The following is a 9,551-nucleotide window of genomic DNA, read 5'->3' as shown; positions in this document are numbered from 1 at the left end:
TCTCTTCTCTTTTTCTCAAGTGAAGCCTTGGTATTTATAGACTGAATTTCATGGTTTTGTGGGCTCAAATGAGAGAGACCCAAGTCCAAATTTTTTTTTTATATTTTATTTATTTTTTTATTATTATTTTTTTTTATTTATTTTTTTTGTAAAAAAATATTTTTTTTTTTCGTTTTCTTTTTCCATTTTTTTTTCGGATCTAATTCTGATTGACATGATGAAATGCAATATGAAATGCTAAATGAATGCATGAATGAGGAGGGCAAATTTTGGGGTGTTACACAATAAAAGCGCAGTGGTGACTCTGGTTTTATTGACGTTAAAGTTATCCATAGTTTGATGGTCATGAATTTACCGCTACACTCACCAACCTATTGAAGATTATCAGTCAGTGGAATATGATTTTCCTGATGAAGAGATTTTGTACTTGAAGATGAAAGATTATGATGAACCATTGCCTGAAGAAGGGCCAGAACCTAGTTCCCGTTGGGGCATGGTATTTGATAGAGCTATTAATTTGTATGGTAATGGCATTGGGGCAGTGATTATTACTCCTCAAGGCACTCATTTTCAATTTACAGCTAGATTGACCTTTAAGTGTACAAACAATATGGCTGAGTATGAAGCTTGCATTATGGGGCTTGAAGAGGCCATTGATCTCAGAATTAAATATCTTGACTCCTTTGGAGATTCATCTTTGGTTGTGAATCCGATCAAAGGTGAATGGGAAACAAATCAACCTGGTTTGATACCATATAAAGACTATGCGAGGAGGATATCAACTTTCTTCACAAAGGTTGAGTTTCATCGTATCCCTTGAGATGAAAACCAGATCGCAGATGCTCTTGCAACATTGGCTTCCATGATTGTGGTGAAATTTTGGAATGAGGTTCCTAACTTGATTGTGATGCTTCTTGATAGGCCAGCTTATGTTTTTGTTATTGAAGAAGACAAAGATGAAAAACCATGGTATTTTGATATCAAGTTCTTCCTCCAAAGTCATATTTACCTATCTGGTGATGTGCTTTATTAGAGAAATTTTGACATGGTTTTGCTCAAATGCGTGGATAGACACGAAGCAGACGCATTGATGGCTGAAGTCCATGAAGGTTCCTTTGGTGCTCATTCCGATGGACATGCTATAACAAAGAAGATGTTGAGAGCAGGTTAATGTTAGCTGACAATGGAATCTGACTGTTGCAAGTTTCAGAAGAAATGCCACAAGTGTCAAATTTATGCAGATAAGATTCATGTTCCTCCGACGCTGTTGAACGTTATTTCCTCTCCATGGCCCTTCTCCATGTGGGGAATTGATATGATTGGCATGATTGAGCCCAGAGCTTCAAACAGACATAGTTTTATTCTGGTGGCTATTGATTACTTCACAAAGTGGGTTAAAGCGACATCGTATGCAAATGTAACCAAGCAAGTTTTTATAGGGTTTATCAAGAATCAAATTATATGTCGTTATAGTGTCCCAAGCAAGATCATTACTGATAACGGGTCAAACTTGAATAATAATATGGTGGAAGCTCTTTGAAAAGACTTTAAGATTACACATCATAATTCTTCTCCCTACAGACCAAAGATGAATGGGGTTGTTGAAGCTACGAATAAGAACATTAAGAAGATAATTCAGAAGATGGTTGTGACATACAAATATTAACATACAAAGATTGGCATGAGATGCAACCCCTTTCTCTCTCGTTTATGGTATGAAAGTTGTGCTCCCCGTGGAGGTTGAGATCCCATTATTGCGTGTCTTAATGGAAGCCAAGTTGACAGAAGCTGAATGGTGCCAGACCAGATATGATCAGTTGAATTTGATTGATGAGAAAAGATTGACTGCCATGTGTCATGGTCAGTTGTATCAGCAAAGAATTAAGAAAGCTTTTGATAAGAAGGTCAAGCCTCGTGTGTTCAAAGAGGGGGACCTTATGCTCAAGAAGATTATAACTTTCAAACCTGATGTTAGGGGCAAATGGATTCCTAATTATGAAGGTTCATATGTTGTTAAGAGAGCCTTGTCAGGCGGTGCTTTGATTCTTACAACTATGGATGGTTAAGAGTTCACGCATCATGTGAATACCGATGCAGTCAAGAAATACTTTGCCTAAAAAATAAAAGAACAACTCGCTAAGTCGAAGACCTGAAAGGGCGGCTTAGGCAAAAATGAGCGTCTCAGTGGATTGAAAACCCGAAAAGGAGGTCTAGGAAAAAGTTAGAGACATAAAATAGAAAGTTTATCACAGTAGATTGAATACTCCACCTTGGGGAAATCTAGGCAAAAATTAGGGATTATGGCAAGTAACTTCACTCGGCCGGTTTTGAGCAAGTCATTTGGTTCTGATTCATCATTCTCGGCCGAAGACAAGCACAATGGATATTGAAGTTGGTATGGAAGGTAGTGTTCATTGTATTCAATGTAGCCCTTTTCCATGTAAATTACCATTTTCAAACATTGTAAAGATCCATGGAGTCTCGTCATTTATGGACTACCATTTTATTAAATAAAGTTGAGCTTTTATCCAATTGTTTCTATTCTTATTTGCTCATGTTAAATAAAATTGAATTTTTATGATGATAATTTTGAAATAAATTAATAAATAATTATTTTTCTTAAAAATAAGAAAAACATTCACTTTAAGAATAACCGATTTCAGCAAGGAATGTCAACAACAATCTAAGAACATGTAAGTCTTGGAGTGTGGAGCATTGCTGGTCTTCCCCAAGTAGTTGGTTTTGTAATTCTTTTCCTCCCTAATAGTTCTTCATTTTTCCTCGGCTTGGTCGATGAGCTTCTCCCCGAATAATCTCCTCTCCCTGGTAGATTTGGTGGGTTTTATCCCTAGTTGAGCTGGCGATCGGTCCCCTTTGCAAATCCATATTCCCCAGCTGATGTGCTCATGTTTTGTATCCCCTAATTAGTGATTTGTGATTAGACCTTGGATATACGAAACCTTTATTTAGTTTCCAAATTCCCCATTTGCATTTGTTTATGTTGTGTAACCACGGTAATTTCTCCCCTATGTGGGTCCGACCCGATTATCTTTGCCTTGGAATTGGTTTATTTCACAGTTTCCAAGAAGAATTTGATGATTATTGTGATGGTTCTTTGGTTTTCTCCGGCAAGTCATAACATCCCAATATTCTGCTTGATTCCTCACTCAGAATTTTATCTCTGATATTCCCCGACAGAGTTCGTCTTCTGATGAAAGTTTCTTCTCGACAGAATTTGGTTTTGAGTAGTATTTGATTTTTGTCCCCTACAAGGCTGTCTCCTATTTAACATGGTGTTGACTTAAAATTCCCCGCAGTATTGACAATATGGATCCTTAGTAGATCTTTTCTCTATCCTCAGCATGTTTGATTGGTCATCCTTCAGCAGTGCTCTCTCCCCTCAGAGTTTGCAGTAATTGATCGAAGGCATGTTTTCCATGTCTTTCCCAGCCATAGTTGACTTATTCAGAGCTAGATGATTTATTTTCATCCCTAGAATTTTCTCCAGTTGGTGTTTCCATCTTGTTGAGATTAGCCCAGCGTTGTAGTAATGATTCAAATCTTTGTTATTTGTATCCTTTGTGTTGTTTTGTTAGCATGATCATAATCATACACATGCATTCTCATGCTTAAAACACAACATCAGATAGTTCATTATGCATTTTATCACATTTGATTTTTCTTCTGATCCCCTGCTTCGATGATATTATTTCCCCATGCAGATTTGGTGTGTGTCTGTCCTCCTCCAATTATACAGTGTCAACCCCTTAAGCAAAAAGAGTTTAACCTTTCTCATTCCCCACTGAGTTATTTCCTCGTGGATGACTATTATTTCAATTTCCTCCCCAGATAATTATCTGGATAGAACCACTCCCCTTGAGTTATATCCTCATTGGGTTGAGTCTTTGTTTGACCGTTTCTTTCTAGGTATTACCTAGATAGATATTTTGGTCCCCCGAGAGTCTATTACCCAGTAATTGGTAATCTTCTTCTCAATAATGAGTACATTACTTTTTCCTAATACCCGATAAAATGTAATCTACTTCCTTGGTATTCCCCAGCGGATTCGTTTTCACGTTTCCCCAGTGAGTCTATCCATGACATGTTTATCCTAACTGGTGATGGATATTCTTCCTTTTTGGTTTTCTACCTAGTAAAATGGTAGCTGTAATCCCTATTTTATTCCCTAGAGAGTATATCCTTGACATGTTCATTTTAACCGATGATGGATTTTCTCTTCTCTTTGGTATTCTACCCAGTAACTGGTAGTTATAATTCCTACTTTCCCCTGTTGAGTTTATCCTTGATATGTTCATCCTAACCGGTGACAAATATTCTCTCTTTGGTATTCTACCCAGTAACTGGTAGATATAATTCCTATATCTTCCCGACAGTCTATCCTTGATATGTTTACCCTAACCGGTAACGAATGTTCTTCCTCATTCCCCAGGTGGTCTATCCTTGATGTGTTCATCCTAATCGATGAAGGATCTTCCTCCTTTGAGTTTATCCTTGATATGTTCACTTTAATTCGGTGACGAATACTCTCTCTTTGGTCTTCTGCCCAATAATCGGTAGTTGTAAATCCTATTTGATATGTTTCCCCAGTAGGTTATTCTTACGCAGTTGACTGGTAATGAATACACCTCTTTTTCTCATCGAGTCATCCTTGATATGTTTACCCTAACCGGTAACGGATGTCCCTCTGTCAGAGTGTATTATCTTCCTACCCAATAACCGGTAGTAGATAATATATCTTTTGTACTCCTGTGTTGAAGTCCATTCTTCCCTAGTTGAGTTTGAGTGCGTATTTCCTCAGTGAAATTGCCTTTTCCTGTTTGGTTTGAGTATTTCTGCTTTGTTCTGATCTACCTATTTCCCCTGTAGATTTCCTTGGTTCCCCAACCGAGTCTTTCCATTGATTTATTTTCATGGGAATTCCCTTTGTGTCTCCAGCAGTTTTTAAGTCGTAGCCTGACCTACGCATAACTTTTATCCCTTAGAGTCTCTGTGTCCTCTACTGAGTTTTCCTTACGGAATACATTTTTCTCTTGTGGACCTTCAGTCTCTTTCAGATTCTTTTCCTTTGGGTAAATATATTCCCACACAAAGATTATTTTAACATTCATATCATATGCACCATGAGGTCTCTTAGGCACCAAAATTCGTTTCTAGATGTTGTTATTAAGTCTATTCTACTAAGTTGATACGAAGATTTTAACCTTCACATCCTCAGTTAGAATATACTTAAATAGGGGCAGCTGTAAGACCCCAATTTTGAGCCTAAGATCCCTCATGCTATCTCATCGTATGCATTGGTTTTAGGATCACACCTTGGCATCCTCCTTACCCCTCATTCATTGGGTTTGCATTGGGAGAGATCACCAAGAACATTTGATTGTATCATACTTTGTTTTTCATTATTTACTAACCAAAATCCCAAAAATATGTCTATGTATAGCTTTGTTTCTTTCGTAGGTAGTGTATGCATTCACCAATGCCTCATCAAGCTCATATATAGGGTTTAAGACCCTTAGTACAAGGAGATCAATCAAGGGATGGTTCACATTGGTTCTAAACATCATATATGGGTCCCCATAATCTTCACTTATCATTTTGATCAAGAAATCATCAAGAGTTTGAAGCTTGTTTGCCTTGGAAGCCCTAATTCATCTAGGTATCTTATGTGACTTCCTCATCAAGTTTCTTCCACATTTGATCAAATATATCAATGGATACTTCATATTACATCATATTATACATATATGATCCTCCATGAGTCCTAAAGATCAAGACAACTTCAAGTTTACAAGTTAGTCCAAGGAGGTTGACTAGAGAAAGTCAACTGGTCAAAACTGGGGTTCCCTAGACCTTATCTCCTATAATTTTTGTCATATGAAAATTATTACAAGAGAAAAGTTACTCTATATTACATTACAAACAACTTTCGTGTTGATATAAAGATCTATTTTTGCTTGTAAAGTCATTTTTTTATGGTGAAACATTATAGGTCATTTTGTTTGTGCCCTTGTTAGGAGGTCAACTTTCAAGGGCCATAACTTACCCAATTTTTATGATATGAAGGCCATCCAAAATTCATGATCAAATTCAATATGTCTTCTCAAACTTTTATTCTTGGATAAACCTCAAATTCAACTTGCAAGGGCATGTTCCAAGAGGAAACATTATAGGCTACTTTAGGTCATTACCATTGAACAAGCAATTTTCCTCAACTTCTAAAATGCATAAGTCCTTCATGCCAAACTCAAATGAGGTCAAATTTGTGACCAAATTAAAGAGGATTGAAATAGATACAACTTTTATGAAGGAACTCTTTCCATTTTAAGCTCATAACAAAAGTTAATGAAGGTGGAAGAAGTGGATATTTGACTTGGTACTTAGAAAAAATTCAATTATGTTTGATTTCTCAAACTTCCACTTCAAAATTAATCATGATCCAAGTTTAAAATGGAAAAGTGTTCAGCATTAAAGTTGTTCCCCTTGATGTCACCTTTCCAAAAAGTCCATGATCACCTCATTTGGAAAATATTTGAATGACTTGCGCATGCTTACTCTTCATGGTTCCATTTGGATGAATTACATGATCATTCCCCAATTTCAAATGCATGGCTTCGTGTTATACTTTCAGCATCACTCATGATCATTTTTGGACCTGATCACATCATCTCATGGGCCTATTATACGCCCATGAAAGCATGCACTTCATATTTCTATTTTTGGCCAAAATTCAAAAGGTGTGAAAAGCAACGAACATGGCTATAAATACATGCCCTTGGTGATCAGAATTAGGATCCTCTTGCCCAAGCTTCGTACCCATTCTTTCCCAAACCCCATTGAAAGGATAATCTTGAAGATTTCTTGAGAAATCGAGTTTCAATTCTCATTCTGTTTTGGAATTGAAACTCCAAGAGTCCAAGCTTTTTAATCATCAATATCATCTCCTGGAAGCTTCTAGAGTCAAGCCAAGCCAAATTGGAAGCAAGACCAAGTTGATTTGAAGATCCTCAAAGGTGAGACTTCAGAAACTTTTCTTCTTCGATTATCCCTCATTTCTCATCCATTTTGATTGATTGTTGGTTTGCTGAAGTCCTACCAATGTAGGCAACAAGCTTGAGTTGCTTTGAGGTCAAATCGAAGCAACTCAGATCATTATCCTCAAAATTCAAATCCCTGTATCTTTCAATATACTTGGAATTGGAAGAAATTGAGACTAGATTCGAGCTCCTGATCATTTTTTTCATTTTGGTGATGGTTGGTGGTCATCCAGTCCGGTGAGGTTCACCGGAGAAGATGACCGGAGCCCTTACTCTGATGGTGTGTTGGCGTGGTCCCAACCCTTTGATCCGTTCAAAATGTTTTAATTTTGTCCCTTGGTTTTGATTACCATTGGTGTGACACGTTTGACTTGGTCTATCGTGGATAGAGCGCGTGTGGCCATCAGATCTACCACATCAATTAATGAGGGAGATCTGATGACCCTTGTTTTTTTGAATTTATTTATATTTTCTAATTTTTCATTTAATCCCTTGGTTTTGTTTAATTCATATTAATTTCATTCTTAATCCAAAATATATGAGACTTTCACCAAAAATCTTTAAATATTGTTCTCTTCCATATTTTGAATTAAAATTATTTTTTTGATTAATTTTGGTATTTTTCATGAATTAAATGTTTTTGTGCATATTTTTAAATTGTTTAAAAATACTTCTGACTTTTTAATAAGAGGGGATTTTTTTGTCTAAGGTCCTTTGAGCTTGTTTGACCTAGGATAAATCCATTGGCCATTTATTTGATGTTTTGAAGGGATTTTAGGTTTTGACCAAATTTAAATACATTTTAATATTCTTTTTAATTGATTAAATTTTTAAAAATGTTGTTGAGCCATTTTTATGATCTTGTGATGTTTGACTTTCTGTTTGGGTCTTGGACATGGTTGATTTGATTTTTGTTGGATCAAAATCATTGGATTTAAGGGATTGATGAAAGCTACATTTCATCTTCCAAAATGAATGAATGGTTTTGATTTGATGAAATTCCTCTCATGATCAATTTGTGTTTCTATCTCCCCTCCCCTATTCATCTTCATCCCTATTCTTTCCCATTCCCTCATTTGCCCAATAAAATCTCTAATGTCTAAAGGCTAATTGATTAATCAATGACCTTGTCTCAGATGAATCAATACAAGTATGATTGAGATAGGTCCTTCATTTTTTTAGTGTGTGGTATGTTTTAGGAGTTTCGTTCTTTGTACAAAATCTCTAACATGCATTAACACCTATATTTTTATTGGGAGACCTCAGATAGTTGTGACTTCTATATAAGTCCAATTACGATTGCTTAACATAGAGCTAAATTTGACCCTTAAGGCATATCATTCTAGTAAGTAAGATTATAAGTCTCTTATTCTTCATGGCATTCTGTGGAGACTTGACATTTTTCCTTTCATGGGAGCTAGTGGCATACTTGTTGAATTATCCAAGTTGTAGCTGTAAGACCCCAATTTTGTCCCTAAGATCCCTCATGGCATCATATCATAGCATTGCATAGCCTCAAGGGTCTTTGAGCATCTTGCCTTCCTTTCCTTTGGGTGGGATATTCCTGTGAGTGGTTTTGGATCACCAGGCATTGCTTGCATTGTATATCATTGCTTTTCTTGTTTAATCACTAACCAAAAGTACCAAAAATATGTCATCTAACATTTGTTTTGCAGTCTAAGCAGTCATCAAGCCAGGCAATTCAAGGTTTTCCTTTGTACAAGAGAGGTGATGGTATTTTCTTGGTTTGAGGACCATTTGATACTATATTGAGCTTATTTGAGCTAAGGTTCATTTTGAAGCAAATTCTCCAAGTGGTTGAAGCTCAAATTCATCAGGCATTGTCAAGGTCATCTGAGGACCATATGATCAACTGTGCAATCAATTGAAGGCTTGGAGGTGTGGAAATCGATCTGAGATATCCCATTCATGTTCAAACAAGGCCTATTCATCATGTCAAACATTTACCTTGAAGATTTTGAAGTCAAATCAAAAGTTTCCAAAAAAGGAAAGTGACTTGTAATTTCAAGTTTCCAAAAATGGCAAGTTTTTGGTCCACATTCAACTTGACTTTCCAACATCTAAGAAGCTTCAAATTAATTTTTGGTCAACATGAAAGTTGAAGATCTTTCTCTCCCATTTCCAAAAAGTCCAAGATCATGGTCATCTGATGAATGGTTAAGGAGTTATGATCCAATGATTGCAAAGTGTGCTTGGAACTTCAAAATGCCATAACTTTTGATCCAAAACTCCAAATTGAGTCCCTCTTTTTGCAAAATGCTTCTTATGACCTATATTTTCCAAATCCATCATTGCATTGCATGAAATTAAATCACATGATCATTTGTCCATGCATGAGTATTTTGGAGGGAAAATGCATAATTCAAATTTGGTGCATCATACATGCAAATTTCCAATTCTATCTTGCTCATGAGATGATTTTAAGTGACTTTGAACCCTCACATGGCACTGTTCACGTGTGCCTTGCCATGCATA

The sequence above is a fragment of the Lathyrus oleraceus genome, chromosome 2 (genome assembly GCF_024323335.1).
Source record: "Lathyrus oleraceus cultivar Zhongwan6 chromosome 2, CAAS_Psat_ZW6_1.0, whole genome shotgun sequence".
Lineage (NCBI taxonomy): Eukaryota > Viridiplantae > Streptophyta > Magnoliopsida > Fabales > Fabaceae > Lathyrus > Lathyrus oleraceus.
The sequence above is the reverse complement of the archived record's forward strand: the minus strand, read 5'-3'. Positions refer to the sequence as shown.